We start from the raw sequence: 23626 nt of genomic DNA on the forward strand, positions 1-23626 counted from the left end.
ATTTTAGTAAAAACTCGGTTACTATGAATTACAATTACAATTTAGTATCCTTCTGCCTTTCTAGATCAGATAAGATTCATCATTCTTGAGTGTACATACATAAACAATGAAATCAAAAGTTTCAAAGATTTTTACAAAACACATTCCATTGCAAAAAACGCGATCTTTGGTTTGTTCAAATGTCCATTTATTTAGCATTTTTCAAGAATGTCAAGCGTGGGAAAATTTTTAGAATGTGGGAACCATTTATTTTGATTTAAATGGTACATATGATTTTCATTTAAATTCATTTTTTGGACCCGTGAGAAAATTTTTTTAACGTGAGAACAATTTAATTTTTTATTGAATTTCATTTTTTGGAAGTGTGGGAAAAAACAGGAGAAAAAATATATTTTAGTATAAAGAAATGTTCTATCAGTTTCAAACCTTTTTCATTCAATAGATCATACTGACTTTGGAAAAACTGTCAGACCGATTTTTGAAATTCAATCTGTGAAAAAAGATATTCAATTTTTAATTTTTTGTTTTAAAAATTATTTTACATGTATTGACGCCATCTTGGATTATGATAATTTTTTTTTGTTAGAAGATTTTTTTCTCAAATATTTTTAAAAAATTAACTTTTTACAATAAAAAAATCTTTGAACTTAAATTGACCAATAATTCAAAGATTTTTTCTCTTTGATTTGGAAGATTTTTTATGATTTTTATTTTTAATGTCAAATAAAAACACAACAGTGAAAAAATGAAAATTAAATGAAAAAACGTTTTATGATTTTATTCAAGAAATTATTTCCTAACATCACCTTTTTGTTGCAATAGAATGTTATTTAAGCAAACAAAATTTAAATATCCATTTATGCTAAATTTTGTTTGCTTAAATAACTCATTGGAGGATTTTTCATGGCATAATTTAAATCACAAATCTTTATACATTTATATGGTTATTCAGTAAAATTTTATTGAATTTGTTATTAACTTGATAGATTTAAAACAGTAGTAAAAAGAAAATATCAATCTATCTATATTCTTTAACAAACTTTTTTCCTTGATTGATTGTTGGTTAGTAAGGCATAGTTACAAAAAAAATTTGAAATCGAACCACAGTACCTGTATTTGATATTATGAGGTACTGCTAGAGAATATTTTAGTATTTTGGTAAGATAAAATGCTTTGTTTAAGTAAAAAAAAAATATTTTTGCTCTTTTCGAGGAAGACCCTGCCAGGTTTAAGGGTTAAAAAAGTGCTTGCTCTAGGTGAGGCTCGAACTCACAACCCCGGCATAACTTGTTGTACTGTCTATAAGTACCGTGCGCTAACCGATTGCGCCACTAGAGCAGCTTGCTTCAACTTTTCATATTTGCTACTACACTGCCTTCATAAAACCTTGGAAGCACTGCAACCAAAACAACTTTTGCTAAAAAGATAATATTACCCACGGCGAGACTCGAACTCGCAATCTTCGGTTTAGGAGACCGACGCCTTATCCATTAGGCCACGCAGGCTTGGTGTCACCCTGGCTGAAAAGTAAAAGCTTGAAAATATCCAATTCTCTATCTTTTTTATCTCCTTTTTTTTTGGATCGGGGTTGTTTGTAAAAAATCTGCATACATACACACAATGATATAATTACTTGGGGGTTCGACAAAATGTATTCTTCCGTTACCGGGAATCGAACCCGGGCCTGCTGGGTGAGAGCCAGCTATCCTAACCACTAGACCATAACGGAAGCTGGCGATATTACACCCAAAATTAAACAATAAAAAATGGCAATTCAACTGGTAGATTGTGACAGAAATTGATATGATTGTTGACTGGAACCGCGGCGAGGTTCTGTAATCCTGCTACTGGGAGGTCAGAGAATGGGATGGTTTGAGGCAGGGAACGCCTGGTTACCATTGAAACACGTTGAATTGGCGTCCGCACTAAGCCTGGCATCAACATGGCCACTTAGGGGGAGCCCTAGGTGATCAGGTTGCTTAATGAGGGGCGGATTGGGCCAGAGGGGAAACCCAGCAGCCAAGAGTTTCCGTGTCGGTCAGTAGTCGGACCGCGCTAATGAGTGTTCGGTGGTAATTAGCCCTACCAACATAAGTAAACCAATCTTTTTTTTGTTTTATATTTGAAGGCACCATAGAATAATATTAAAAATAATGTAATATTTTTATCTTGTATAAGCCTCCGTGGCGCAATCGGCTAGCGCGTTCGGCTGTTAACCGAAAGGTTGGTGGTTCGAGCCCACCCGGGGGCGACCTATTTTATAGCAATTTTCTTTAATAGCCAAACGAATATTTAAAATTTTCGATCTCGGCAGGATTCGAACCTGCAATCTTCTGATCCGTAGTCAGACGCGTTATCCGTTGCGCCACGAGACCTAGCTTAGTGACGTGGCTTTGTAGTTGCACATTTTATGTCTGTTTGTTATGTATCTTGGCTTGGTTTCGTAGTTGACAATGGTTCCTTAGTGTAGTGGTTATCACGTGTCCTTCACACGGACAAGGTCGCCGGTTCGATCCCGGCAGGAACCAATACATAAGGTTTTTTTCTTTTCTTTTTATACAAAATAATTTTTTTTTCACCCTTTGGAGTTTAGATCTGCATGAAGGTCCTATGGTGTAATGGTTAGCACTCTGGACTCTGAATCCAGCGATCCGAGTTCAAATCTCGGTAGGACCTAAACTTTTTAGAGTCATGTAAAAGTGATCTCTTTTCCATCTTGACCAAGATAAGCAACATTATTTTAACTAGCCGTGATAGCTCAGTTGGGAGAGCGTTAGACTGAAGATCTAAAGGTCCCCGGTTCGATCCCGGGTCGCGGCATTTTTGCAAATCTTTACCCTATGTATGTGTAGCCATGGATAGTAGTAATAAAAGGATCAAGGCACCACCGAGAGTCGAACTCGGGATCTCCTGTTTACGAGACAGGCGCTTTAACCAACTAAGCCATGGCGCCTGAATTACCCTATTGTCAGTATATCACGAAACAAATTCAAATATATTTTTAAAAACTGTTCCATGTAAAAAAAAAATTCGCCCAACGTGGGGCTCGAACCCACGACCCTGAGATTAAGAGTCTCATGCTCTACCGACTGAGCTAGCCGGGCTATGTTGGCTGCCTGGGCTCTGCACTTTGTATGGTTGGTCTTTGCAATAGGTACACAAAAACTAACTACACGAATATTATGAGAGCAAGCCAGCAACGTTGGTTCAGTGGTAGAATGCTCGCCTGCCACGCGGGCGGCCCGGGTTCGATTCCCGGACGTTGCAGCAATTATTTTCTACAGTATCACAACTTTTTTGAGGCAATTTTTGAAAAAAGGATAAGCCTACGACACCAAGTATTCCCAGGCGGTCACCCATCCAAGTACTAACTTGGCCCAATGTTGCTTAACTTCAGTGATCGGACGAGAACTGGTGCTTTCAACATGGTATGGCCGTAGACATTAATTGTGTGGGGTTTAGTTAGGTTTGGGCTAGGATTGGTTGGGTAAAAATTCCAAAAATGTTAAGTCTACGACACCAAGTATTCCCAGGCGGTCACCCATCCAAGTACTAACTTGGCCCAATGTTGCTTAACTTCAGTGATCGGACGAGAACTGGTGCTTTCAACATGGTATGGCCGTAGACTTTAATTGTGTGGGGTTTAGTTAGGTTTGGGCTAGGATTGTTTGGGTCAAAATTCCAAAAATGTTAAGTCTACGACACCAAGTATTCCCAGGCGGTCACCCATCCAAGTACTAACTTGGCCCAATGTTGCTTAACTTCAGTGATCGGACGAGAACTGGTGCTTTCAACATGGTATGGCCGTAGACATTTGGTAAGGCATTTTCACATTATAATGTCGATATTACCATACCATCCTTCTGTATGGTTTGTTGCGTTGCGACCAGTGCTAACTCTTGGTAATCTTGTTATAACAAGTGACAGTTTGCATCTTGTATTTGTCTAAACTGACCAAGCTAAATTTGCTTGATTCACTTCACTAAGAGGTGTGTATAGATCCAGTGGTTGCAGTGTGAACTGTAATGCTATTTCTGTCAGAGCTGATGATAGCTCACTATCTACAATAGGAATGCCTAACCTGTAAAGTAGCAAACATGTACTTTATGTAGTCAATAATTTGGCCTCTAGGTGTCGCATTTGTTTCAATGGAAGACCTCGTACCGAAGGTTTCATCAACAAAGTATGTCACCAACTATTTGAAAAAGTATAAATATAGCATTTCTGAGGGGACACTTCAACTGAATCATGTTTTGTGTAAAGTCGTGGAGCTGGTCAGCAAAATATCTATAGTCTTTGTCACCCATACACTGAAATCGACTCTTTCCCTCATACTTACCTGGCGTGGAGGTTAACCATGATCACTAAGGTGGTTCCTCTAGGGTGAGGCTGTGCCATTGCACTCAGGCATGGCTGACCCCTACGATTACCCCAAATGTGGGTAACTCGAACGCACAATTTTTGGTAGTTGGGGACTGCGTTCGCGCATCCCCTAATAAATACAGAACAGACAACAGAATTAGAATGTGTAACTTAACCATCTAGTTCAAATTTTACTCGTTAGGAGTTGCTAAAGTTTGTGTAGTTGGCCAGAAAAAGGCTTCTATCGAAGCCCAATTTAAAGTAAAGTCTTTGCTTAGAACTAGGCAGATTGACTATACTCTCTCTAACAATGATTAGGCAGCCTGCATGCTAATCTTTTGCCAGACAGTACAATAGTCAGGTTATGACTCTAAGGTAGTATACTGGAACTATTCTTCGGCATCGCTTCTCGGCCTTTTGGCTAAGATCAAAGTGTAGTATCTGTTCTTATCAGCTTAATATCTGATACGGGGACCATGTGTCCCCTTCGATATTAAACTCATTTTTGTTAGGGGATGAGGACTTGGAGCTTGCTCCAGCCTTATCACGGGTTGGCCTGGTATTGCAGTACCACCAGGATCGGCCCACTTGTCCCCACTTCTAAACTGGACCACTCAATACATAGTGTACAACCTGTATCAAGTTTGCACAAGTCAACAAGCATGCTGCCAAAAGCACAATGGCTCCACTTCCTTTATGTAGTTCAATGTTTTAATGCTAGGTGGTGCAAACCCCTAAAGTTGAATGTCATTTAATGGATAATTTTCTGCCTCAAGTTATTCTAGGGGCTTGTGTTTTTTTGGTGAATAAGCTGAACTTTGACACAATCTCTACATGTCTTTGCTGACAACTACATTAGATTGGTCAATGGAACAAGCCTAACAGCTGCCAAGGATATGGAGCTATTTGTGTTGTTTGAGCATGTCCAGGATCTACCTACAGCACGAATAAATCTTTCGCCTTTTACTAAAGATTTCCGTGTAAGTGGATCATATTGGAATTACATCCAATTTGTCTGAAGGCTTTCCATGAGAGAGCCCACTTAAAGAAACATATTACAACAGGCATGTAGGGACAGGATGTCAGGATGTGTTTACCACAAAACCATTCATCTCCAACCAACCAGTTCAAATTTGTAAAAATAAAACTGGCCAACCATGCTGACAAATAGCCTACGGTAGGAATGGCTAAAATTGCAGTTACCATTTGTCTAAACTGACCAAGCTATACTTGCTTGATTCACTTCACTAAAAGGTGTGTACAAACCAAGGATCACTCAGATATTGTCTTGCCGGGCTGAAGAAAGTCCTTACCTACTGCCAAAGTCTACTTACAGCAAGTCATATTAATCGTTCAGGTGTAAAGCTATATCAATCTGTATTTGGGTTATAAATTGACAGATTTCTGAATAATGATTTTCAGCAAGGGGTTGGGTTATACGAATAGCCCAAGAGCATGCCAGCAACGTTGGTTCAGTGGTAGAATGCTCGCCTGCCACGCGGGCGGCCCGGGTTCGATTCCCGGACGTTGCAGCAATTATTTTCTACGTTAACACAACTTTTCTGTTTTCAGTGACAAGATAAGAAAGAAAGATGTAGAGTTTACGACACCAAGTATTCCCAGGCGGTCACCCATCCAAGTACTAACTTGGCCCAATGTTGCTTAACTTCAGTGATCGGACGAGAACTGGTGCTTTCAACATGGTTTGGCCGTAGACATAAAGTTACAACATGATTTTCAAACTTGTGTGAGGTTTAGTTAGGTTTGGGCTAGGATTGGTTGGGTCAAAATTCCAAAAATATTGAGCCTACGACACCAAGTATTCCCAGGCGGTCACCCATCCAAGTACTAACTTGGCCCAATGTTGCTTAACTTCAGTGATCAGACGAGAACTGGTGCTTTCAACATGGTATGGCCGTAGACATTTACTCTGAGCAAAGGCTAACTTCTGGTTTATTAAATAACATTCTAATGCAACAAAAAGGTTTAAAGTTTTACTGGTTTAAATTTTCAGACTTTTGTTTTTCTTTGTGTGTTTATTTTTTTGTTTGGTGCTTGTGTAGTAGGGGGAAAAATGATACTTGGAGATGCGGGGTATCGATCCCCGTACCTCTCGCATGCTAAGCGAGCGCTCTACCATCTGAGCTACATCCCCTTGGGTTTCACCTTATGTTCTCAGTGATTAGAAATTTCTCTTGGACAAGAAAGAAAAAGAGACAAATTTGAAATATGGATAAAATGTTAGAGCCTACGACACCAAGTATTCCCAGGCGGTCACCCATCCAAGTACTAACTTGGCCCAATGTTGCTTAACTGCAGTGATCGGACGAGAACTGGTGCTTTCAACATGGTATGGCCGTAGACATATATCAACGGAAAATGTGGCGTAAATTAAATGCAAAATGCATTACGAAGAGAAAATGTGGCGTGAAATGAATGCAAAACGCTCAACAGTACAGGAATCTACGGACAAGGAAGAAAAAGAGACAAATTTTGAAATATGGATAAAATGTTAAAGCCTACGACACCAAGTATTCCCAGGCGGTCACCCATCCAAGTACTAACTTGGCCCAATGTTGCTTAACTTCAGTGATCAGACGAGAACTGGTGCTTTCAACATGGTATGGCCGTAGACATTTATCAAAGGAAAATGTGGCATAAACTAAATGGAAAATGCATTACCAAGAGAAAATACGTACAGGTATCTACGGTAAATGAATCTAAGTTCTTGATTGGTTTCAGTGATTAGTGGGTTCTCTTTAACCCTGAATAAAGATGTTTGTGACTGACTAAGACAGACACTCAACCCGAGCGGACTCAAGGTGAGCGACCCATCGATGCAGAGCTGATACACACCTCTTGTAGAAGTGAATCAAGCAATATTAGCTTGGTCGTTTTAGACAATGATGTAAAGTTACTTGGACAATGATATATTTTTGATATTTGTTAAAGGTCCGACCGGAAAAGTTAATTTTCATAAAATACAAGCACAAAGTAACTGAAATATTAATCCAAATAGGTATGTGTAATACTAAAAGATATCATTTTATCGAACAATAATAGTTGTCAATCCAAAACTCATGCCTTAACACGGAGAAAACAAAGCCTAACTGGGAACTAAATAGAGCTGCCATCTGGTGACAAAAACAGTAACTACATATTATATCATAGTGGTTGCATTGTATAAGGGCTTTGGGTGTAAAAAATGAACATAAGCAGTTGTCTGGTTTACATTTCTCAGACTTTTTTTTTCTTTTTCTCAACTTATAAAAAAGGATGAAAAGATTTGCCTACGACACCAAGTATTCCCAGGCGGTCACCCATCCAAGTACTAACTTGGCCCAATGTTGCTTAACTTCAGTGATCGGACGAGAACTGGTGCTTTCAACATGGTATGGCCGTAGACATTTAACCATGGAAAATGTGACATATACTAAATGCAAAATGCTACAATACAGTAAAATTATGGAGGGATGATTTATTCTATACAACTCAGGTTGCACTTAACCAAAAATAAACAGAGAGAAAACCAAGCCTACCATGAACTAAAATGCTGCTGCCATCTGGTGAGACAATTTTGTTACTGTAATTTTAAAATAGCATGATGCCCGGGTAGCTCAGTCGGTAGAGCGTTAGGCTTTTAACCTAACGGTCCAGGGTTCGAGCCCCTGCTCGGGCGCTCCCATCTTTTGTTCAAAGTCTCCAATCAGTGTGATACGTACGTAGTGACTAGAAAATGGCTGATTTATAAGAATTCCTCGATAGTCTAGTGGTGAGGATCTCCGCCTGTCACGTGGAAGGCCCGGGTTCGATTCCCGGTCGGGGAGAGATAACTTTTTCAACCTTGTGAAATTTCTTTTTTTTCCATTATATATTTCCGCCACTGCAAACTGTTCAATTTGGTAAAAGTATTATCTGGCCCGTAGGGGGATCGAACCCGTGACCTTCGCGTTATTAGCACGACGCTCTAACCAACTGAGCTAACGGGCCTGACTGATATGATGTGTATAAGTATAAGCACAATACAAAAACTACATACTTTTTTTCTTCTCTACTTGATTTTCTTCCATAATGTTTTCTGTCAACAAATGCTACTATTTTCTTTTCTCCAACCAAGTCCCATTAGCGCAGAGGATAGCGCGTTGGACTTCTAATCCAAAGGTCCTGGGTTCGATCCCCAGATGGGATGCTAACATTGCATTTTGGCTAACCTTTTTGGCTTATCAAAACATGGGATTTCTTAATCCGTGAACACTATATTAACAGTCAGGATGGCCGAGTGGTCTAAGGCGCCAGACTCAAGGACAACTTCCTTGCTCTCTGATAGAGAGTGGTTGTGAGAATTCTGGTCCTCGATGAGGGCGTGGGTTCGAATCCCACTTCTGACAAAACTATTTTTCCAAAACACAACCAGGAGATGAAAAAGTGTTTGCCTGCCCCCGGTGAGGCTCGAACTCACGGCCTTCAGATTATGAGACTGACGCGCTGCCTACTGCGCTACGGAGGCTTGTTGGCAGTATAGGATTACTACACTTTTTAAATGTACAAAAATGTACTCCTAGGCAACACAGATGAAAATGCGTCAGCCGGGAATCGAACCCGGGTCAACTGCTTGGAAGGCAGCTATGCTCACCACTATACCACTGACGCTTATTGTACAGAACTATAATGTACTCAAAAGAGAAAACCACAAATACATTTTTGCCTAGTAACTAGCACACTTTAGTCAGGAGTTTAAAGAAAAAAATTATGGCAATAAAGCTGTCTATCTGATGTAACAAGTTTCCGTGGTGTAGCGGTTATCACATCTGCCTAACACGCAGAAGGTCTCCGGTTCGATCCCGGACGGAAACAGAATCCCACGTGGTCTAACGGCTAGGATATCTGGCTTTCACCCAGGAGGCCCGGGTTCAACTCCCGGCGTGGGAAGTCTTTTGACACGAGTGATGCAATATTTACTTTGTTGTTTTTGTGTTTGTTGTTGTTATGTATGCTTTGCAAGTAATCTAGCTTAATCGCTTTCACAGACGAGGTGGCCGAGTGGTTAAGGCGTTGGACTGCTAATCCAATGGGCTCTGCCCGCGTGGGTTCGAATCCCATCTTCGTCGCGAGAATTATTTTGTGGAGCTTTGCTAAATCAGTGCTTGTCAGTCGTGATTTCATGCGTTTTGCAATGAGTGCCGCATTGTGGCAACCTGTCAGGTTGGCCGAGTGGTCTAAGGCGTGAGATTTAAGCTCTCATAATCGTAAGATTGCGTGGGTTCGAACCCCACACCTGACAAAAGTCTTATTTTAACACTATACCAGGAAGGCCATATGAGTTGCAAGGTAACTTTCTAGTTTTGCAAAAAAAAAATGAATAAAACACTAGAAACTAACAAAATCTGTAGTTCGCAGCCGGCAGGATTCGAACCTGCGCGGGGAAACCCCATTGGATTTCAAGTCCAACGCCTTAACCACTCGGCCACGACTGCTGTCTCTGGCGGACGGCCATCCATCAATCCAGCATCACAGCTGGAAGCAATCGGCAGGTAAATTGATGAATTACAGGTTGCTACTGACAGTTAACAGGGCACAAGCCAGGCTTGATGGTCTAGGCGGCATGATTCTCGCTTCGGGTGCGAGAGGTCCCGGGTTCAACTCCCGGTCAAGCCCATGGTTTTGCCTAATACTTTTGAAAATTGAAAAGAAAAAAAATTTGGAGTCGTCGGGATTTGAACCCGAGACCTTCTAAATGCGAATCAGACGCTCTACCAGCTGAGCTACGACCCCTGGTCTCCATCATAGGGGCCGGACGAAAGCAGCGCCTTTTTTCTATTGGTCGCTTGCATTGTATAGTGGATAGAAAAAAAGAAATAAAAGACTTTCCTTTAGTTTCGCATGAATTCAAAGTTGCAGCGATTCAAACATCTGACTCTGTGGCGCAACGGTAGCGCGTCTGACTCCAGATCAGAAGGCTGCGTGTTCAAATCACGTCAGGGTCAACAGAATTGTTTTTTTGCAATTTGTGTAACAAATGCTGATCTTTATAGACAACTAAATTCTATTCTCAATTGTACTTGCTTCGGCAGTACATATACTAAAATTGGAACGATACAGAGAAGATTAGCATGGCCCCTGCGCAAGGATGACACGCAAAATCGTGAAGCGTTCCACATTTTTGTGTCCGCATAACCCCATACAAATATTTTCTCACTAAAGTAATCATTTTGAACAAAAGACAACTTCAAAGAAATAACAAAAATCATTGATAATTGGAGATGCCGGGGATCGAACCCGGGGCCTCATACATGCAAAGCATGCGCTCTACCACTGAGCTACATCCCCCTGTTGAATACACTAGCTGACTAATACTCAACTGAATCCTTTAGCAATTTCAAAGTCTTTAACACAAGGTGCAAACCGGAATAGCTTAGGTTAGGTTAGGTTAGGCTAGGTTTAAATTGTGCCCCATGAACAGGCAAGCCTCTATAGCTCAGTGGCAGAGCACTGGTCTTGTAAACCAGGGGTCGAGAGTTCAATCCTCTCTGGAGGCAGTTAATTTTGTGAAATCACTCACTGGAAAAACAATTTTTTTTTTAGGTGTTTGATGCTTTTACACAGTAAGGCTGAAAAAAAAAACTTAAGAAACAATTTTTGCTATTCGCACAACCACCAGCACAACAGGCAGTTTGGCCGAGTGGTCTAAGGCGCTGGTTTTAGGCACCAGTCCGCAAGGGCGTGGGTTCGAATCCCACAGCTGTCAAAAATTTATTTTAGTAAAAACTCGGTTACTATGAATTACAATTACAATTTAGTATCCTTCTGCCTTTCTAGATCAGATAAGATTCATCATTCTTGAGTGTACATACATAAACAATGAAATCAAAAGTTTCAAAGATTTTTACAAAACACATTCCATTGCAAAAAACGCGATCTTTGGTTTGTTCAAATGTCCATTTATTTAGCATTTTTCAAGAATGTCAAGCGTGGGAAAATTTTTAGAATGTGGGAACCATTTATTTTGATTTAAATGGTACATATGATTTTCATTTAAATTCATTTTTTGGACCCGTGAGAAAATTTTTTTAACGTGAGAACAATTTAATTTTTTATTGAATTTCATTTTTTGGAAGTGTGGGAAAAAACAGGAGAAAAAATATATTTTAGTATAAAGAAATGTTCTATCAGTTTCAAACCTTTTTCATTCAATAGATCATACTGACTTTGGAAAAACTGTCAGACCGATTTTTGAAATTCAATCTGTGAAAAAAGATATTCAATTTTTAATTTTTTGTTTTAAAAATTATTTTACATGTATTGACGCCATCTTGGATTATGATAATTTTTTTTTGTTAGAAGATTTTTTTCTCAAATATTTTTAAAAAATTAACTTTTTACAATAAAAAAATCTTTGAACTTAAATTGACCAATAATTCAAAGATTTTTTCTCTTTGATTTGGAAGATTTTTTATGATTTTTATTTTTAATGTCAAATAAAAACACAACAGTGAAAAAATGAAAATTAAATGAAAAAACGTTTTATGATTTTATTCAAGAAATTATTTCCTAACATCACCTTTTTGTTGCAATAGAATGTTATTTAAGCAAACAAAATTTAAATATCCATTTATGCTAAATTTTGTTTGCTTAAATAACTCATTGGAGGATTTTTCATGGCATAATTTAAATCACAAATCTTTATACATTTATATGGTTATTCAGTAAAATTTTATTGAATTTGTTATTAACTTGATAGATTTAAAACAGTAGTAAAAAGAAAATATCAATCTATCTATATTCTTTAACAAACTTTTTTCCTTGATTGATTGTTGGTTAGTAAGGCATAGTTACAAAAAAAATTTGAAATCGAACCACAGTACCTGTATTTGATATTATGAGGTACTGCTAGAGAATATTTTAGTATTTTGGTAAGATAAAATGCTTTGTTTAAGTAAAAAAAAAATATTTTTGCTCTTTTCGAGGAAGACCCTGCCAGGTTTAAGGGTTAAAAAAGTGCTTGCTCTAGGTGAGGCTCGAACTCACAACCCCGGCATAACTTGTTGTACTGTCTATAAGTACCGTGCGCTAACCGATTGCGCCACTAGAGCAGCTTGCTTCAACTTTTCATATTTGCTACTACACTGCCTTCATAAAACCTTGGAAGCACTGCAACCAAAACAACTTTTGCTAAAAAGATAATATTACCCACGGCGAGACTCGAACTCGCAATCTTCGGTTTAGGAGACCGACGCCTTATCCATTAGGCCACGCAGGCTTGGTGTCACCCTGGCTGAAAAGTAAAAGCTTGAAAATATCCAATTCTCTATCTTTTTTATCTCCTTTTTTTTTGGATCGGGGTTGTTTGTAAAAAATCTGCATACATACACACAATGATATAATTACTTGGGGGTTCGACAAAATGTATTCTTCCGTTACCGGGAATCGAACCCGGGCCTGCTGGGTGAGAGCCAGCTATCCTAACCACTAGACCATAACGGAAGCTGGCGATATTACACCCAAAATTAAACAATAAAAAATGGCAATTCAACTGGTAGATTGTGACAGAAATTGATATGATTGTTGACTGGAACCGCGGCGAGGTTCTGTAATCCTGCTACTGGGAGGTCAGAGAATGGGATGGTTTGAGGCAGGGAACGCCTGGTTACCATTGAAACACGTTGAATTGGCGTCCGCACTAAGCCTGGCATCAACATGGCCACTTAGGGGGAGCCCTAGGTGATCAGGTTGCTTAATGAGGGGCGGATTGGGCCAGAGGGGAAACCCAGCAGCCAAGAGTTTCCGTGTCGGTCAGTAGTCGGACCGCGCTAATGAGTGTTCGGTGGTAATTAGCCCTACCAACATAAGTAAACCAATCTTTTTTTTGTTTTTATATTTGAAGGCACCATAGAATAATATTAAAAATAATGTAATATTTTTATCTTGTATAAGCCTCCGTGGCGCAATCGGCTAGCGCGTTCGGCTGTTAACCGAAAGGTTGGTGGTTCGAGCCCACCCGGGGGCGACCTATTTTATAGCAATTTTCTTTAATAGCCAAACGAATATTTAAAATTTTCGATCTCGGCAGGATTCGAACCTGCAATCTTCTGATCCGTAGTCAGACGCGTTATCCGTTGCGCCACGAGACCTAGCTTAGTGACGTGGCTTTGTAGTTGCACATTTTATGTCTGTTTGTTATGTATCTTGGCTTGGTTTCGTAGTTGACAATGGTTCCTTAGTGTAGTGGTTATCACGTGTCCTTCACACGGACAAGGTCGCCGGTTCGATCCCGGCAGGAACCAATACATAAGGTTTTTTTCTTTTCTTTTTATACAAAATAATTTTTTTTTCACCCTTTGGAGTTTAGATCTGCATGAAGGTCCTATGGTGTAATGGTTAGCACTCTGGACTCTGAATCCAGCGATCCGAGTTCAAATCTCGGTAGGACCTAAACTTTTTAGAGTCATGTAAAAGTGATCTCTTTTCCATCTTGACCAAGATAAGCAACATTATTTTAACTAGCCGTGATAGCTCAGTTGGGAGAGCGTTAGACTGAAGATCTAAAGGTCCCCGGTTCGATCCCGGGTCGCGGCATTTTTGCAAATCTTTACCCTATGTATGTGTAGCCATGGATAGTAGTAATAAAAGGATCAAGGCACCACCGAGAGTCGAACTCGGGATCTCCTGTTTACGAGACAGGCGCTTTAACCAACTAAGCCATGGCGCCTGAATTACCCTATTGTCAGTATATCACGAAACAAATTCAAATATATTTTTAAAAACTGTTCCATGTAAAAAAAAAATTCGCCCAACGTGGGGCTCGAACCCACGACCCTGAGATTAAGAGTCTCATGCTCTACCGACTGAGCTAGCCGGGCTATGTTGGCTGCCTGGGCTCTGCACTTTGTATGGTTGGTCTTTGCAATAGGTACACAAAAACTAACTACACGAATATTATGAGAGCAAGCCAGCAACGTTGGTTCAGTGGTAGAATGCTCGCCTGCCACGCGGGCGGCCCGGGTTCGATTCCCGGACGTTGCAGCAATTATTTTCTACAGTATCACAACTTTTTTGAGGCAATTTTTGAAAAAAGGATAAGCCTACGACACCAAGTATTCCCAGGCGGTCACCCAAGTACTAACTTGGCCCAATGTTGCTTAACTTCAGTGATCGGACGAGAACTGGTGCTTTCAACATGGTATGGCCGTAGACATTAATTGTGTGGGGTTTAGTTAGGTTTGGGCTAGGATTGGTTGGGTAAAAATTCCAAAAATGTTAAGTCTACGACACCAAGTATTCCCAGGCGGTCACCCATCCAAGTACTAACTTGGCCCAATGTTGCTTAACTTCAGTGATCGGACGAAAACTGGTGCTTTCAACATGGTATGGCCGTAGACTTTAATTGTGTGGGGTTTAGTTAGGTTTGGGCTAGGATTGTTTGGGTCAAAATTCCAAAAATGTTAAGTCTACGACACCAAGTATTCCCAGGCGGTCACCCATCCAAGTACTAACTTGGCCCAATGTTGCTTAACTTCAGTGATCGGACGAGAACTGGTGCTTTCAACATGGTATGGCCGTAGACATTTGGTAAGGCATTTTCACATTATAATGTCGATATTACCATACCATCCTTCTGTATGGTTTGTTGCGTTGCGACCAGTGCTAACTCTTGGTAATCTTGTTATAACAAGTGACAGTTTGCATCTTGTATTTGTCTAAACTGACCAAGCTAAATTTGCTTGATTCACTTCACTAAGAGGTGTGTATAGATCCAGTGGTTGCAGTGTGAACTGTAATGCTATTTCTGTCAGAGCTGATGATAGCTCACTATCTACAATAGGAATGCCTACCCTGTAAAGTAGCAAACATGTACTTTATGTAGTCAATAATTTGGCCTCTAGGTGTCGCATTTGTTTCAATGGAAGACCTCGTACCGAAGGTTTCATCAACAAAGTATGTCACCAACTATTTGAAAAAGTATAAATATAGCATTTCTGAGGGGACACTTCAACTGAATCATGTTTTGTGTAAAGTCGTGGAGCTGGTCAGCAAAATATCTATAGTCTTTGTCACCCATACACTGAAATCGACTCTTTCCCTCATACTTACCTGGCGTGGAGGTTAACCATGATCACTAAGGTGGTTCCTCTAGGGTGAGGCTGTGCCATTGCACTCAGGCATGGCTGACCCCTACGATTACCCCAAATGTGGGTAACTCGAACGCACAATTTTTGGTAGTTGGGGACTGCGTTCGCGCATCCCCTAATAAATACAGAACAGACAACAGAATTAGAATGTGTAACTTAACCATCTAGTTCAAATTTTACTCGTTAGGAGTTGCTAAAGTTTGTGTAGTTGGCCAGAAAAAGGCTTCTATCGAAGCCCAATTTAAAGTAAAGTCTTTGCTTAGAACTAGGCAGATTGACTATACTCTCTCTAACAATGATTAGGCAGCCTGCATGCTAATCTTTTGACAGATCAGGTTATGACTCTAAGGTAGTATACTGGAACTATTCTTCGGCATCGCTTCTCGGCCTTTTGGCTAAGATCAAAGTGTAGTATCTGTTCTTATCAGCTTAATATCTGATACGGGGACCATGTGTCCCCTTCGATATTAAACTCATTTTTGTTAGGGGATGAGGACTTGGAGCTTGCTCCAGCCTTATCACGGGTTGGCCTGGTATTGCAGTACCACCAGGATCGGCCCACTTGTCCCCACTTCTAAACTGGACCACTCAATACATAGTGTACAACCTGTATCAAGTTTGCACAAGTCAACAAGCATGCTGCCAAAAGCACAATGGCTCCACTTCCTTTATGTAGTTCAATGTTTTAATGCTAGGTGGTGCAAACCCCTAAAGTTGAATGTCATTTAATGGATAATTTTCTGCCTCAAGTTATTCTAGGGGCTTGTGTTTTTTTGGTGAATAAGCTGAACTTTGACACAATCTCTACATGTCTTTGCTGACAACTACATTAGATTGGTCAATGGAACAAGCCTAACAGCTGCCAAGGATATGGAGCTATTTGTGTTGTTCGAGCATGTCCAGGATCTACCTACAGCACGAATAAATCTTTCGCCTTTTACTAAAGATTTCCGTGTAAGTGGATCATATTGGAATTACATCCAATTTGTCTGAAGGCTTTCCATGAGAGAGCCCACTTAAAGAAACATATTACAACAGGCATGTAGGGACAGGATGTCAGGATGTGTTTACCACAAAACCATTCATCTCCAACCAACCAGTTCAAATTTGTAAAAATAAAACTGGCCAACCATGCTGACAAATAGCCTACGGTAGGAATGGCTAAAATTGCAGTTACCATTTGTCTAAACTGACCAAGCTATACTTGCTTGATTCACTTCACTAAAAGGTGTGTACAAACCAAGGATCACTCAGATATTGTCTTGCCGGGCTGAAGAAAGTCCTTACCTACTGCCAAAGTCTACTTACAGCAAGTCATATTAATCGTTCAGGTGTAAAGCTATATCAATCTGTATTTGGGTTATAAATTGACAGATTTCTGAATAATGATTTTCAGCAAGGGGTTGGGTTATACGAATAGCCCAAGAGCATGCCAGCAACGTTGGTTCAGTGGTAGAATGCTCGCCTGCCACGCGGGCGGCCCGGGTTCGATTCCCGGACGTTGCAGCAATTATTTTCTACGTTAACACAACTTTTCTGTTTTCAGTGACAAGATAAGAAAGAAAGATGTAGAGTTTACGACACCAAGTATTCCCAGGCGGTCACCCATCCAAGTACTAACTTGGCCCAATGTTGCTTAACTTCAGTGATCGGACGAGAACTGGTGCTTTCAACATGGTTTGGCCGTAGACATAAAGTTACAACATGATTTTCAAACTTGTGTGAGGTTTAGTTAGGTTTGGGCTAGGATTGGTTGGGTCAAAATTCCAAAAATATTGAGCCTACGACACCAAGTATTCCCAGGCGGTCACCCATCCAAGTACTAACTTGGCCCAATGTTGCTTAACTTCAGTGATCAGACGAGAACTGGTGCTTTCAACATGGTATGGCCGTAGACATTTACTCTGAGCAAAGGCTAACTTCTGGTTTATTAAATAACATTCTAATGCAACAAAAAGGTTTAAAGTTTTACTGGTTTAAATTTTCAGACTTTTGTTTTTCTTTGTGTGTTTATTTTTTTGTTTGGTGCTTGTGTAGTAGGGGGAAAAATGATACTTGGAGATGCGGGGTATCGATCCCCGTACCTCTCGCATGCTAAGCGAGCGCTCTACCATCTGAGCTACATCCCCTTGGGTTTCACCTTATGTTCTCAGTGATTAGAAATTTCTCTTGGACAAGAAAGAAAAAGAGACAAATTTGAAATATGGATAAAATGTTAGAGCCTACGACACCAAGTATTCCCAGGCGGTCACCCATCCAAGTACTAACTTGGCCCAATGTTGCTTAACTGCAGTGATCGGACGAGAACTGGTGCTTTCAACATGGTATGGCCGTAGACATATATCAACGGAAAATGTGGCGTAAATTAAATGCAAAATGCATTACGAAGAGAAAATGTGGCGTGAAATGAATGCAAAACGCTCAACAGTACAGGAATCTACGGACAAGGAAGAAAAAGAGACAAATTTTGAAATATGGATAAAATGTTAAAGCCTACGACACCAAGTATTCCCAGGCGGTCACCCATCCAAGTACTAACTTGGCCCAATGTTGCTTAACTTCAGTGATCAGACGAGAACTGGTGCTTTCAACATGGTATGGCCGTAGACATTTATCAAAGGAAAATGTGGCATAAACTAAATGGAAAATGCATTACCAAGAGAAAATACGTACAGGTATCTACGGTAAATGAATCTAAGTTCTTGATTGGTTTCAGTGATTAGTGGGTTCTCTTTAACCCTGAATAAAGATGTTTGTGACTGACTAAGACAGACACTCAACCCGAGCGGACTCAAGGTGAGCGACCCATCGATGCAGAGCTGATACACACCTCTTGTAGAAGTGAATCAAGCAATATTAGCTTGGTCGTTTTAGACAATGATGTAAAGTTACTTGGACAATGATATATTTTTGATATTTGTTAAAGGTCCGACCGGAAAAGTTAATTTTCATAAAATACAAGCACAAAGTAACTGAAATATTAATCCAAATAGGTATGTGTAATACTAAAAGATATCATTTTATCGAACAATAATAGTTGTCAATCCAAAACTCATGCCTTAACACGGAGAAAACAAAGCCTAACTGGGAACTAAATAGAGCTGCCATCTGGTGACAAAAACAGTAACTACATATTATATCATAGTGGTTGCATTGTATAAGGGCTTTGGGTGTAAAAAATGAACATAAGCAGTTGTCTGGTTTACATTTCTCAGACTTTTTTTTTCTTTTTCTCAACTTATAAAAAAGGATGAAAAGATTTGCCTACGACACCAAGTATTCCCAGGCGGTCACCCATCCAAGTACTAACTTGGCCCAATGTTGCTTAACTTCAGTGATCGGACGAGAACTGGTGCTTTCAACATGGTATGGCCGTAGACATTTAACCATGGAAAATGTGACATATACTAAATGCAAAATGCTACAATACAGTAAAATTATGGAGGGATGATTTATTCTATACAACTCAGGTTGCACTTAACCAAAAATAAACAGAGAGAAAACCAAGCCTACCATGAACTAAAATGCTGCTGCCATCTGGTGAGACAATTTTGTTACTGTAATTTTAAAATAGCATGATGCCCGGGTAGCTCAGTCGGTAGAGCGTTAGGCTTTTAACCTAACGGTCCAGGGTTCGAGCCCCTGCTCGGGCGCTCCCATCTTTTGTTCAAAGTCTCCAATCAGTGTGATACGTACGTAGTGACTAGAAAATGGCTGATTTATAAGAATTCCTCGATAGTCTAGTGGTGAGGATCTCCGCCTGTCACGTGGAAGGCCCGGGTTCGATTCCCGGTCGGGGAGAGATAACTTTTTCAACCTTGTGAAATTTCTTTTTTTTCCATTATATATTTCCGCCACTGCAAACTGTTCAATTTGGTAAAAGTATTATCTGGCCCGTAGGGGGATCGAACCCGTGACCTTCGCGTTATTAGCACGACGCTCTAACCAACTGAGCTAACGGGCCTGACTGATATGATGTGTATAAGTATAAGCACAATACAAAAACTACATACTTTTTTTCTTCTCTACTTGATTTTCTTCCATAATGTTTTCTGTCAACAAATGCTACTATTTTCTTTTCTCCAACCAAGTCCCATTAGCGCAGAGGATAGCGCGTTGGACTTCTAATCCAAAGGTCCTGGGTTCGATCCCCAGATGGGATGCTAACATTGCATTTTGGCTAACCTTTTTGGCTTATCAAAACATGGGATTTCTTAATCCGTGAACACTATATTAACAGTCAGGATGGCCGAGTGGTCTAAGGCGCCAGACTCAAGGACAACTTCCTTGCTCTCTGATAGAGAGTGGTTGTGAGAATTCTGGTCCTCGATGAGGGCGTGGGTTCGAATCCCACTTCTGACAAAACTATTTTTCCAAAACACAACCAGGAGATGAAAAAGTGTTTGCCTGCCCCCGGTGAGGCTCGAACTCACGGCCTTCAGATTATGAGACTGACGCGCTGCCTACTGCGCTACGGAGGCTTGTTGGCAGTATAGGATTACTACACTTTTTAAATGTACAAAAATGTACTCCTAGGCAACACAGATGAAAATGCGTCAGCCGGGAATCGAACCCGGGTCAACTGCTTGGAAGGCAGCTATGCTCACCACTATACCACTGACGCTTATTGTACAGAACTATAATGTACTCAAAAGAGAAAACCACAAATACATTTTTGCCTAGTAACTAGCACACTTTAGTCAGGAGTTTAAAGAAAAAAATTATGGCAATAAAGCTGTCTATCTGATGTAACAAGTTTCCGTGGTGTAGCGGTTATCACATCTGCCTAACACGCAGAAGGTCTCCGGTTCGATCCCGGACGGAAACAGAATCCCACGTGGTCTAACGGCTAGGATATCTGGCTTTCACCCAGGAGGCCCGGGTTCAACTCCCGGCGTGGGAAGTCTTTTGACACGAGTGATGCAATATTTACTTTGTTGTTTTTGTGTTTGTTGTTGTTATGTATGCTTTGCAAGTAATCTAGCTTAATCGCTTTCACAGACGAGGTGGCCGAGTGGTTAAGGCGTTGGACTGCTAATCCAATGGGCTCTGCCCGCGTGGGTTCGAATCCCATCTTCGTCGCGAGAATTATTTTGTGGAGCTTTGCTAAATCAGTGCTTGTCAGTCGTGATTTCATGCGTTTTGCAATGAGTGCCGCATTGTGGCAACCTGTCAGGTTGGCCGAGTGGTCTAAGGCGTGAGATTTAAGCTCTCATAATCGTAAGATTGCGTGGGTTCGAACCCCACACCTGACAAAAGTCTTATTTTAACACTATACCAGGAAGGCCATATGAGTTGCAAGGTAACTTTCTAGTTTTGCAAAAAAAAAATGAATAAAACACTAGAAACTAACAAAATCTGTAGTTCGCAGCCGGCAGGATTCGAACCTGCGCGGGGAAACCCCATTGGATTTCAAGTCCAACGCCTTAACCACTCGGCCACGACTGCTGTCTCTGGCGGACGGCCATCCATCAATCCAGCATCACAGCTGGAAGCAATCAGCAGGTAAATTGATGAATTACAGGTTGCTACTGACAGTTAACAGGGCACAAGCCAGGCTTGATGGTCTAGGCGGCATGATTCTCGCTTCGGGTGCGAGAGGTCCCGGGTTCAACTCCCGGTCAAGCCCATGGTTTTGCCTAATACTTTTGAAAATTGAAAAGAAAAAAAATTTGGAGTCGTCGGGATTTGAACCCGAGACCTTCTAAATGCGAATCAGACGCTCTACCAGCTGAGCTACGACCCCTGGTCTCCATCATAGGGGCCGGACGAAAGCAGCGCCTTTTTTCTATTGGTCGCTTGCATTGTATAGTGGATAGAAAAAAAGAAATAAAAGACTTTCCTTTAGTTTCGCATGAATTCAAAGTTGCAGCGATTCAAACATCTGACTCTGTGGCGCAACGGTAGCGCGTCTGACTCCAGATCAGAAGGCTGCGTGTTCAAATCACGTCAGGGTCAACAGAATTGTTTTTTTGCAATTTGTGTAACAAATGCTGATCTTTATAGACAACTAAATTCTATTCTCAATTGTACTTGCTTCGGCAGTACATATACTAAAATTGGAACGATACAGAGAAGATTAGCATGGCCCCTGCGCAAGGATGACACGCAAAATCGTGAAGCGTTCCACATTTTTGTGTCCGCATAACCCCATACAAATATTTTCTCACTAAAGTAATCATTTTGAACAAAAGACAACTTCAAAGAAATAACAAAAATCATTGATAATTGGAGATGCCGGGGATCGAACCCGGGGCCTCATACATGCAAAGCATGCGCTCTACCACTGAGCTACATCCCCCTGTTGAATACACTAGCTGACTAATACTCAACTGAATCCTTTAGCAATTTCAAAGTCTTTAACACAAGGTGCAAACCGGAATAGCTTAGGTTAGGTTAGGTTAGGCTAGGTTTAAATTGTGCCCCATGAACAGGCAAGCCTCTATAGCTCAGTGGCAGAGCACTGGTCTTGTAAACCAGGGGTCGAGAGTTCAATCCTCTCTGGAGGCAGTTAATTTTGTGAAATCACTCACTGGAAAAACAATTTTTTTTTAGGTGTTTGATGCTTTTACACAGTAAGGCTGAAAAAAAAACTTAAGAAACAATTTTTGCTATTCGCACAACCACCAGCACAACAGGCAGTTTGGCCGAGTGGTCTAAGGCGCTGGTTTTAGGCACCAGTCCGCAAGGGCGTGGGTTCGAATCCCACAGCTGTCAAAAATTTATTTTAGTAAAAACTCGGTTACTATGAATTACAATTACAATTTAGTATCCTTCTGCCTTTCTAGATCAGATAAGATTCATCATTCTTGAGTGTACATACATAAACAATGAAATCAAAAGTTTCAAAGATTTTTACAAAACACATTCCATTGCAAAAAACGCGATCTTTGGTTTGTTCAAATGTCCATTTATTTAGCATTTTTCAAGAATGTCAAGCGTGGGAAAATTTTTAGAATGTGGGAACCATTTATTTTGATTTAAATGGTACATATGATTTTCATTTAAATTCATTTTTTGGACCCGTGAGAAAATTTTTTTAACGTGAGAACAATTTAATTTTTTATTGAATTTCATTTTTTGGAAGTGTGGGAAAAAACAGGAGAAAAAATATATTTTAGTATAAAGAAATGTTCTATCAGTTTCAAACCTTTTTCATTCAATAGATCATACTGACTTTGGAAAAACTGTCAGACCGATTTTTGAAATTCAATCTGTGAAAAAAGATATTCAATTTTTAATTTTTTGTTTTAAAAATTATTTTACATGTATTGACGCCATCTTGGATTATGATAATTTTTTTTTGTTAGAAGATTTTTTTCTCAAATATTTTTAAAAAATTAACTTTTTACAATAAAAAAATCTTTGAACTTAAATTGACCAATAATTCAAAGATTTTTTCTCTTTGATTTGGAAGATTTTTTATGATTTTTATTTTTAATGTCAAATAAAAACACAACAGTGAAAAAATGAAAATTAAATGAAAAAACGTTTTATGATTTTATTCAAGAAATTATTTCCTAACATCACCTTTTTGTTGCAATAGAATGTTATTTAAGCAAACAAAATTTAAATATCCATTTATGCTAAATTTTGTTTGCTTAAATAACTCATTGGAGGATTTTTCATGGCATAATTTAAATCACAAATCTTTATACATTCATATGGTTATTCAGTAAAATTTTATTGAATTTGTTATTAACTTGATAGATTTAAAACAGTAGTAAAAAGAAAATATCAATCTATCTATATTCTTTAACAAACTTTTTTCCTTGATTGATTGTTGGTTAGTAAGGCATAGTTACAAAAAAAATTTGAAATCGAACCACAGTACCTGTATTTGATATTATGAGGTACTGCTAGAGAATATTTTAGTATTTTGGTAAGATAAAATGCTTTGTTTAAGTAAAAAAAAAATATTTTTGCTCTTTTCGAGGAAGACCCTGCCAGGTTTAAGGGTTAAAAAAGTGCTTGCTCTAGGTGAGGCTCGAACTCACAACCCCGGCATAACTTGTTGTACTGTCTATAAGTACCGTGCGCTAACCGATTGCGCCACTAGAGCAGCTTGCTTCAACTTTTCATATTTGCTACTACACTGCCTTCATAAAACCTTGGAAGCACTGCAACCAAAACAACTT

At 39.8% G+C, this 23626-nt stretch overlaps 81 non-coding genes across 81 annotated transcripts; 38 read left to right on the plus strand and 43 right to left on the minus strand.

Annotated features, from left to right (window-relative positions):
* Positions 1 to 1248: 1248 nt before the first annotated feature.
* Positions 1249 to 1338, minus strand: TRNAI-UAU (transfer RNA isoleucine (anticodon UAU)). Its single transcript is given in 2 exon segments — positions 1249 to 1284; positions 1301 to 1338. It is a non-coding gene; the product is annotated as a tRNA-Ile (tRNA).
* Positions 1339 to 1432: 94 nt separating this feature from the next.
* Positions 1433 to 1505, minus strand: TRNAR-CCU (transfer RNA arginine (anticodon CCU)). The gene has a single exon. It is a non-coding gene; the product is annotated as a tRNA-Arg (tRNA).
* Positions 1506 to 1657: 152 nt separating this feature from the next.
* TRNAE-CUC (transfer RNA glutamic acid (anticodon CUC)) lies at positions 1658 to 1729 on the minus strand. The gene has a single exon. It is a non-coding gene; the product is annotated as a tRNA-Glu (tRNA).
* Positions 1730 to 2177: 448 nt separating this feature from the next.
* TRNAN-GUU (transfer RNA asparagine (anticodon GUU)) lies at positions 2178 to 2251 on the plus strand. Its single transcript has one exon. It is a non-coding gene; the product is annotated as a tRNA-Asn (tRNA).
* A 51-nt stretch (positions 2252 to 2302) lies between these two features.
* Positions 2303 to 2375, minus strand: TRNAR-ACG (transfer RNA arginine (anticodon ACG)). The gene has a single exon. It is a non-coding gene; the product is annotated as a tRNA-Arg (tRNA).
* Positions 2376 to 2455: 80 nt separating this feature from the next.
* On the plus strand, positions 2456 to 2528 carry TRNAV-CAC (transfer RNA valine (anticodon CAC)). The gene has a single exon. It is a non-coding gene; the product is annotated as a tRNA-Val (tRNA).
* Positions 2529 to 2604: 76 nt separating this feature from the next.
* TRNAQ-CUG (transfer RNA glutamine (anticodon CUG)) lies at positions 2605 to 2676 on the plus strand. Its single transcript has one exon. It is a non-coding gene; the product is annotated as a tRNA-Gln (tRNA).
* A 71-nt stretch (positions 2677 to 2747) lies between these two features.
* On the plus strand, positions 2748 to 2820 carry TRNAF-GAA (transfer RNA phenylalanine (anticodon GAA)). Its single transcript has one exon. It is a non-coding gene; the product is annotated as a tRNA-Phe (tRNA).
* Positions 2821 to 2879: 59 nt separating this feature from the next.
* TRNAT-CGU (transfer RNA threonine (anticodon CGU)) lies at positions 2880 to 2953 on the minus strand. The gene has a single exon. It is a non-coding gene; the product is annotated as a tRNA-Thr (tRNA).
* A 78-nt stretch (positions 2954 to 3031) lies between these two features.
* Positions 3032 to 3104, minus strand: TRNAK-CUU (transfer RNA lysine (anticodon CUU)). Its single transcript has one exon. It is a non-coding gene; the product is annotated as a tRNA-Lys (tRNA).
* Positions 3105 to 3323: 219 nt separating this feature from the next.
* LOC145307793 (5S ribosomal RNA) lies at positions 3324 to 3442 on the minus strand. The gene has a single exon (XR_013875662.1). It is a non-coding gene; the product is annotated as a 5S ribosomal RNA (ribosomal RNA).
* Positions 3443 to 3508: 66 nt separating this feature from the next.
* Positions 3509 to 3627, minus strand: LOC145308284 (5S ribosomal RNA). The gene has a single exon (XR_013876125.1). It is a non-coding gene; the product is annotated as a 5S ribosomal RNA (ribosomal RNA).
* A 66-nt stretch (positions 3628 to 3693) lies between these two features.
* On the minus strand, positions 3694 to 3812 carry LOC145308296 (5S ribosomal RNA). Its single transcript, XR_013876136.1, has one exon. It is a non-coding gene; the product is annotated as a 5S ribosomal RNA (ribosomal RNA).
* Positions 3813 to 4331: 519 nt separating this feature from the next.
* On the plus strand, positions 4332 to 4496 carry LOC145307880 (U1 spliceosomal RNA). The gene has a single exon (XR_013875721.1). It is a non-coding gene; the product is annotated as a U1 spliceosomal RNA (small nuclear RNA).
* Positions 4497 to 4763: 267 nt separating this feature from the next.
* Positions 4764 to 4955, plus strand: LOC145307982 (U2 spliceosomal RNA). Its single transcript, XR_013875819.1, has one exon. It is a non-coding gene; the product is annotated as a U2 spliceosomal RNA (small nuclear RNA).
* Positions 4956 to 5284: 329 nt separating this feature from the next.
* LOC145308111 (U5 spliceosomal RNA) lies at positions 5285 to 5402 on the plus strand. Its single transcript, XR_013875945.1, has one exon. It is a non-coding gene; the product is annotated as a U5 spliceosomal RNA (small nuclear RNA).
* A 558-nt stretch (positions 5403 to 5960) lies between these two features.
* Positions 5961 to 6079, minus strand: LOC145307712 (5S ribosomal RNA). Its single transcript, XR_013875582.1, has one exon. It is a non-coding gene; the product is annotated as a 5S ribosomal RNA (ribosomal RNA).
* Positions 6080 to 6166: 87 nt separating this feature from the next.
* LOC145308286 (5S ribosomal RNA) lies at positions 6167 to 6285 on the minus strand. The gene has a single exon (XR_013876127.1). It is a non-coding gene; the product is annotated as a 5S ribosomal RNA (ribosomal RNA).
* Positions 6286 to 6444: 159 nt separating this feature from the next.
* TRNAA-AGC (transfer RNA alanine (anticodon AGC)) lies at positions 6445 to 6517 on the minus strand. The gene has a single exon. It is a non-coding gene; the product is annotated as a tRNA-Ala (tRNA).
* Positions 6518 to 6607: 90 nt separating this feature from the next.
* Positions 6608 to 6726, minus strand: LOC145308387 (5S ribosomal RNA). Its single transcript, XR_013876221.1, has one exon. It is a non-coding gene; the product is annotated as a 5S ribosomal RNA (ribosomal RNA).
* A 152-nt stretch (positions 6727 to 6878) lies between these two features.
* On the minus strand, positions 6879 to 6997 carry LOC145308287 (5S ribosomal RNA). The gene has a single exon (XR_013876128.1). It is a non-coding gene; the product is annotated as a 5S ribosomal RNA (ribosomal RNA).
* Positions 6998 to 7649: 652 nt separating this feature from the next.
* Positions 7650 to 7768, minus strand: LOC145308232 (5S ribosomal RNA). Its single transcript, XR_013876076.1, has one exon. It is a non-coding gene; the product is annotated as a 5S ribosomal RNA (ribosomal RNA).
* A 200-nt stretch (positions 7769 to 7968) lies between these two features.
* Positions 7969 to 8041, plus strand: TRNAK-UUU (transfer RNA lysine (anticodon UUU)). The gene has a single exon. It is a non-coding gene; the product is annotated as a tRNA-Lys (tRNA).
* Positions 8042 to 8278: 237 nt separating this feature from the next.
* TRNAI-AAU (transfer RNA isoleucine (anticodon AAU)) lies at positions 8279 to 8352 on the minus strand. The gene has a single exon. It is a non-coding gene; the product is annotated as a tRNA-Ile (tRNA).
* Positions 8353 to 8478: 126 nt separating this feature from the next.
* TRNAR-UCU (transfer RNA arginine (anticodon UCU)) lies at positions 8479 to 8551 on the plus strand. The gene has a single exon. It is a non-coding gene; the product is annotated as a tRNA-Arg (tRNA).
* Positions 8552 to 8627: 76 nt separating this feature from the next.
* TRNAL-CAA (transfer RNA leucine (anticodon CAA)) lies at positions 8628 to 8750 on the plus strand. Its single transcript has 2 exons — positions 8628 to 8665; positions 8706 to 8750. It is a non-coding gene; the product is annotated as a tRNA-Leu (tRNA).
* Positions 8751 to 8796: 46 nt separating this feature from the next.
* Positions 8797 to 8869, minus strand: TRNAM-CAU (transfer RNA methionine (anticodon CAU)). The gene has a single exon. It is a non-coding gene; the product is annotated as a tRNA-Met (tRNA).
* Positions 8870 to 8940: 71 nt separating this feature from the next.
* TRNAG-UCC (transfer RNA glycine (anticodon UCC)) lies at positions 8941 to 9012 on the minus strand. Its single transcript has one exon. It is a non-coding gene; the product is annotated as a tRNA-Gly (tRNA).
* A 131-nt stretch (positions 9013 to 9143) lies between these two features.
* On the plus strand, positions 9144 to 9216 carry TRNAV-AAC (transfer RNA valine (anticodon AAC)). Its single transcript has one exon. It is a non-coding gene; the product is annotated as a tRNA-Val (tRNA).
* A 3-nt stretch (positions 9217 to 9219) lies between these two features.
* Positions 9220 to 9291, plus strand: TRNAE-UUC (transfer RNA glutamic acid (anticodon UUC)). The gene has a single exon. It is a non-coding gene; the product is annotated as a tRNA-Glu (tRNA).
* Positions 9292 to 9388: 97 nt separating this feature from the next.
* Positions 9389 to 9470, plus strand: TRNAS-GCU (transfer RNA serine (anticodon GCU)). Its single transcript has one exon. It is a non-coding gene; the product is annotated as a tRNA-Ser (tRNA).
* Positions 9471 to 9559: 89 nt separating this feature from the next.
* Positions 9560 to 9643, plus strand: TRNAL-UAA (transfer RNA leucine (anticodon UAA)). The gene has a single exon. It is a non-coding gene; the product is annotated as a tRNA-Leu (tRNA).
* Positions 9644 to 9754: 111 nt separating this feature from the next.
* On the minus strand, positions 9755 to 9836 carry TRNAS-UGA (transfer RNA serine (anticodon UGA)). The gene has a single exon. It is a non-coding gene; the product is annotated as a tRNA-Ser (tRNA).
* A 108-nt stretch (positions 9837 to 9944) lies between these two features.
* TRNAP-CGG (transfer RNA proline (anticodon CGG)) lies at positions 9945 to 10017 on the plus strand. Its single transcript has one exon. It is a non-coding gene; the product is annotated as a tRNA-Pro (tRNA).
* A 44-nt stretch (positions 10018 to 10061) lies between these two features.
* On the minus strand, positions 10062 to 10134 carry TRNAA-CGC (transfer RNA alanine (anticodon CGC)). Its single transcript has one exon. It is a non-coding gene; the product is annotated as a tRNA-Ala (tRNA).
* Positions 10135 to 10274: 140 nt separating this feature from the next.
* TRNAW-CCA (transfer RNA tryptophan (anticodon CCA)) lies at positions 10275 to 10346 on the plus strand. The gene has a single exon. It is a non-coding gene; the product is annotated as a tRNA-Trp (tRNA).
* Positions 10347 to 10417: 71 nt separating this feature from the next.
* Positions 10418 to 10524, plus strand: LOC145308146 (U6 spliceosomal RNA). The gene has a single exon (XR_013875982.1). It is a non-coding gene; the product is annotated as a U6 spliceosomal RNA (small nuclear RNA).
* Positions 10525 to 10617: 93 nt separating this feature from the next.
* Positions 10618 to 10689, minus strand: TRNAA-UGC (transfer RNA alanine (anticodon UGC)). Its single transcript has one exon. It is a non-coding gene; the product is annotated as a tRNA-Ala (tRNA).
* Positions 10690 to 10826: 137 nt separating this feature from the next.
* TRNAT-UGU (transfer RNA threonine (anticodon UGU)) lies at positions 10827 to 10898 on the plus strand. Its single transcript has one exon. It is a non-coding gene; the product is annotated as a tRNA-Thr (tRNA).
* A 129-nt stretch (positions 10899 to 11027) lies between these two features.
* TRNAL-UAG (transfer RNA leucine (anticodon UAG)) lies at positions 11028 to 11107 on the plus strand. The gene has a single exon. It is a non-coding gene; the product is annotated as a tRNA-Leu (tRNA).
* A 1255-nt stretch (positions 11108 to 12362) lies between these two features.
* Positions 12363 to 12452, minus strand: TRNAI-UAU (transfer RNA isoleucine (anticodon UAU)). Its single transcript is given in 2 exon segments — positions 12363 to 12398; positions 12415 to 12452. It is a non-coding gene; the product is annotated as a tRNA-Ile (tRNA).
* Positions 12453 to 12546: 94 nt separating this feature from the next.
* On the minus strand, positions 12547 to 12619 carry TRNAR-CCU (transfer RNA arginine (anticodon CCU)). The gene has a single exon. It is a non-coding gene; the product is annotated as a tRNA-Arg (tRNA).
* Positions 12620 to 12771: 152 nt separating this feature from the next.
* TRNAE-CUC (transfer RNA glutamic acid (anticodon CUC)) lies at positions 12772 to 12843 on the minus strand. The gene has a single exon. It is a non-coding gene; the product is annotated as a tRNA-Glu (tRNA).
* Positions 12844 to 13292: 449 nt separating this feature from the next.
* TRNAN-GUU (transfer RNA asparagine (anticodon GUU)) lies at positions 13293 to 13366 on the plus strand. The gene has a single exon. It is a non-coding gene; the product is annotated as a tRNA-Asn (tRNA).
* A 51-nt stretch (positions 13367 to 13417) lies between these two features.
* TRNAR-ACG (transfer RNA arginine (anticodon ACG)) lies at positions 13418 to 13490 on the minus strand. Its single transcript has one exon. It is a non-coding gene; the product is annotated as a tRNA-Arg (tRNA).
* An 80-nt stretch (positions 13491 to 13570) lies between these two features.
* Positions 13571 to 13643, plus strand: TRNAV-CAC (transfer RNA valine (anticodon CAC)). Its single transcript has one exon. It is a non-coding gene; the product is annotated as a tRNA-Val (tRNA).
* Positions 13644 to 13719: 76 nt separating this feature from the next.
* TRNAQ-CUG (transfer RNA glutamine (anticodon CUG)) lies at positions 13720 to 13791 on the plus strand. Its single transcript has one exon. It is a non-coding gene; the product is annotated as a tRNA-Gln (tRNA).
* Positions 13792 to 13862: 71 nt separating this feature from the next.
* On the plus strand, positions 13863 to 13935 carry TRNAF-GAA (transfer RNA phenylalanine (anticodon GAA)). Its single transcript has one exon. It is a non-coding gene; the product is annotated as a tRNA-Phe (tRNA).
* Positions 13936 to 13994: 59 nt separating this feature from the next.
* TRNAT-CGU (transfer RNA threonine (anticodon CGU)) lies at positions 13995 to 14068 on the minus strand. Its single transcript has one exon. It is a non-coding gene; the product is annotated as a tRNA-Thr (tRNA).
* A 78-nt stretch (positions 14069 to 14146) lies between these two features.
* TRNAK-CUU (transfer RNA lysine (anticodon CUU)) lies at positions 14147 to 14219 on the minus strand. Its single transcript has one exon. It is a non-coding gene; the product is annotated as a tRNA-Lys (tRNA).
* Positions 14220 to 14438: 219 nt separating this feature from the next.
* LOC145307814 (5S ribosomal RNA) lies at positions 14439 to 14553 on the minus strand. The gene has a single exon (XR_013875683.1). It is a non-coding gene; the product is annotated as a 5S ribosomal RNA (ribosomal RNA).
* Positions 14554 to 14619: 66 nt separating this feature from the next.
* LOC145308452 (5S ribosomal RNA) lies at positions 14620 to 14738 on the minus strand. The gene has a single exon (XR_013876284.1). It is a non-coding gene; the product is annotated as a 5S ribosomal RNA (ribosomal RNA).
* A 66-nt stretch (positions 14739 to 14804) lies between these two features.
* Positions 14805 to 14923, minus strand: LOC145308307 (5S ribosomal RNA). Its single transcript, XR_013876147.1, has one exon. It is a non-coding gene; the product is annotated as a 5S ribosomal RNA (ribosomal RNA).
* Positions 14924 to 15442: 519 nt separating this feature from the next.
* Positions 15443 to 15607, plus strand: LOC145307882 (U1 spliceosomal RNA). The gene has a single exon (XR_013875722.1). It is a non-coding gene; the product is annotated as a U1 spliceosomal RNA (small nuclear RNA).
* Positions 15608 to 15863: 256 nt separating this feature from the next.
* Positions 15864 to 16055, plus strand: LOC145307983 (U2 spliceosomal RNA). The gene has a single exon (XR_013875820.1). It is a non-coding gene; the product is annotated as a U2 spliceosomal RNA (small nuclear RNA).
* Positions 16056 to 16384: 329 nt separating this feature from the next.
* LOC145308112 (U5 spliceosomal RNA) lies at positions 16385 to 16502 on the plus strand. The gene has a single exon (XR_013875947.1). It is a non-coding gene; the product is annotated as a U5 spliceosomal RNA (small nuclear RNA).
* Positions 16503 to 17060: 558 nt separating this feature from the next.
* LOC145307714 (5S ribosomal RNA) lies at positions 17061 to 17179 on the minus strand. Its single transcript, XR_013875584.1, has one exon. It is a non-coding gene; the product is annotated as a 5S ribosomal RNA (ribosomal RNA).
* Positions 17180 to 17266: 87 nt separating this feature from the next.
* On the minus strand, positions 17267 to 17385 carry LOC145308288 (5S ribosomal RNA). The gene has a single exon (XR_013876129.1). It is a non-coding gene; the product is annotated as a 5S ribosomal RNA (ribosomal RNA).
* Positions 17386 to 17544: 159 nt separating this feature from the next.
* TRNAA-AGC (transfer RNA alanine (anticodon AGC)) lies at positions 17545 to 17617 on the minus strand. Its single transcript has one exon. It is a non-coding gene; the product is annotated as a tRNA-Ala (tRNA).
* Positions 17618 to 17707: 90 nt separating this feature from the next.
* LOC145308388 (5S ribosomal RNA) lies at positions 17708 to 17826 on the minus strand. Its single transcript, XR_013876222.1, has one exon. It is a non-coding gene; the product is annotated as a 5S ribosomal RNA (ribosomal RNA).
* Positions 17827 to 17978: 152 nt separating this feature from the next.
* LOC145308289 (5S ribosomal RNA) lies at positions 17979 to 18097 on the minus strand. Its single transcript, XR_013876130.1, has one exon. It is a non-coding gene; the product is annotated as a 5S ribosomal RNA (ribosomal RNA).
* Positions 18098 to 18749: 652 nt separating this feature from the next.
* Positions 18750 to 18868, minus strand: LOC145308233 (5S ribosomal RNA). The gene has a single exon (XR_013876077.1). It is a non-coding gene; the product is annotated as a 5S ribosomal RNA (ribosomal RNA).
* Positions 18869 to 19068: 200 nt separating this feature from the next.
* TRNAK-UUU (transfer RNA lysine (anticodon UUU)) lies at positions 19069 to 19141 on the plus strand. Its single transcript has one exon. It is a non-coding gene; the product is annotated as a tRNA-Lys (tRNA).
* A 237-nt stretch (positions 19142 to 19378) lies between these two features.
* Positions 19379 to 19452, minus strand: TRNAI-AAU (transfer RNA isoleucine (anticodon AAU)). Its single transcript has one exon. It is a non-coding gene; the product is annotated as a tRNA-Ile (tRNA).
* Positions 19453 to 19578: 126 nt separating this feature from the next.
* Positions 19579 to 19651, plus strand: TRNAR-UCU (transfer RNA arginine (anticodon UCU)). The gene has a single exon. It is a non-coding gene; the product is annotated as a tRNA-Arg (tRNA).
* Positions 19652 to 19727: 76 nt separating this feature from the next.
* On the plus strand, positions 19728 to 19850 carry TRNAL-CAA (transfer RNA leucine (anticodon CAA)). The gene is made up of 2 exons: positions 19728 to 19765; positions 19806 to 19850. It is a non-coding gene; the product is annotated as a tRNA-Leu (tRNA).
* A 46-nt stretch (positions 19851 to 19896) lies between these two features.
* TRNAM-CAU (transfer RNA methionine (anticodon CAU)) lies at positions 19897 to 19969 on the minus strand. Its single transcript has one exon. It is a non-coding gene; the product is annotated as a tRNA-Met (tRNA).
* Positions 19970 to 20040: 71 nt separating this feature from the next.
* On the minus strand, positions 20041 to 20112 carry TRNAG-UCC (transfer RNA glycine (anticodon UCC)). The gene has a single exon. It is a non-coding gene; the product is annotated as a tRNA-Gly (tRNA).
* Positions 20113 to 20243: 131 nt separating this feature from the next.
* On the plus strand, positions 20244 to 20316 carry TRNAV-AAC (transfer RNA valine (anticodon AAC)). Its single transcript has one exon. It is a non-coding gene; the product is annotated as a tRNA-Val (tRNA).
* A 3-nt stretch (positions 20317 to 20319) lies between these two features.
* On the plus strand, positions 20320 to 20391 carry TRNAE-UUC (transfer RNA glutamic acid (anticodon UUC)). The gene has a single exon. It is a non-coding gene; the product is annotated as a tRNA-Glu (tRNA).
* A 97-nt stretch (positions 20392 to 20488) lies between these two features.
* Positions 20489 to 20570, plus strand: TRNAS-GCU (transfer RNA serine (anticodon GCU)). The gene has a single exon. It is a non-coding gene; the product is annotated as a tRNA-Ser (tRNA).
* An 89-nt stretch (positions 20571 to 20659) lies between these two features.
* TRNAL-UAA (transfer RNA leucine (anticodon UAA)) lies at positions 20660 to 20743 on the plus strand. Its single transcript has one exon. It is a non-coding gene; the product is annotated as a tRNA-Leu (tRNA).
* A 111-nt stretch (positions 20744 to 20854) lies between these two features.
* On the minus strand, positions 20855 to 20936 carry TRNAS-UGA (transfer RNA serine (anticodon UGA)). Its single transcript has one exon. It is a non-coding gene; the product is annotated as a tRNA-Ser (tRNA).
* Positions 20937 to 21044: 108 nt separating this feature from the next.
* On the plus strand, positions 21045 to 21117 carry TRNAP-CGG (transfer RNA proline (anticodon CGG)). Its single transcript has one exon. It is a non-coding gene; the product is annotated as a tRNA-Pro (tRNA).
* Positions 21118 to 21161: 44 nt separating this feature from the next.
* Positions 21162 to 21234, minus strand: TRNAA-CGC (transfer RNA alanine (anticodon CGC)). The gene has a single exon. It is a non-coding gene; the product is annotated as a tRNA-Ala (tRNA).
* A 140-nt stretch (positions 21235 to 21374) lies between these two features.
* TRNAW-CCA (transfer RNA tryptophan (anticodon CCA)) lies at positions 21375 to 21446 on the plus strand. Its single transcript has one exon. It is a non-coding gene; the product is annotated as a tRNA-Trp (tRNA).
* Positions 21447 to 21517: 71 nt separating this feature from the next.
* Positions 21518 to 21624, plus strand: LOC145308147 (U6 spliceosomal RNA). The gene has a single exon (XR_013875983.1). It is a non-coding gene; the product is annotated as a U6 spliceosomal RNA (small nuclear RNA).
* A 93-nt stretch (positions 21625 to 21717) lies between these two features.
* TRNAA-UGC (transfer RNA alanine (anticodon UGC)) lies at positions 21718 to 21789 on the minus strand. Its single transcript has one exon. It is a non-coding gene; the product is annotated as a tRNA-Ala (tRNA).
* Positions 21790 to 21926: 137 nt separating this feature from the next.
* Positions 21927 to 21998, plus strand: TRNAT-UGU (transfer RNA threonine (anticodon UGU)). The gene has a single exon. It is a non-coding gene; the product is annotated as a tRNA-Thr (tRNA).
* Positions 21999 to 22125: 127 nt separating this feature from the next.
* TRNAL-UAG (transfer RNA leucine (anticodon UAG)) lies at positions 22126 to 22205 on the plus strand. Its single transcript has one exon. It is a non-coding gene; the product is annotated as a tRNA-Leu (tRNA).
* A 1255-nt stretch (positions 22206 to 23460) lies between these two features.
* Positions 23461 to 23550, minus strand: TRNAI-UAU (transfer RNA isoleucine (anticodon UAU)). The gene is given in 2 exon segments: positions 23461 to 23496; positions 23513 to 23550. It is a non-coding gene; the product is annotated as a tRNA-Ile (tRNA).
* Between the last annotated feature and the right edge of the window lie 76 nt (positions 23551 to 23626).

The sequence above is a fragment of the Acartia tonsa genome, chromosome 15 (assembly GCF_053477335.1).
Source record: "Acartia tonsa isolate MP-2025a chromosome 15, ASM5347733v1, whole genome shotgun sequence".
Taxonomy (NCBI): Eukaryota; Metazoa; Arthropoda; class Copepoda; order Calanoida; family Acartiidae; genus Acartia; species Acartia tonsa.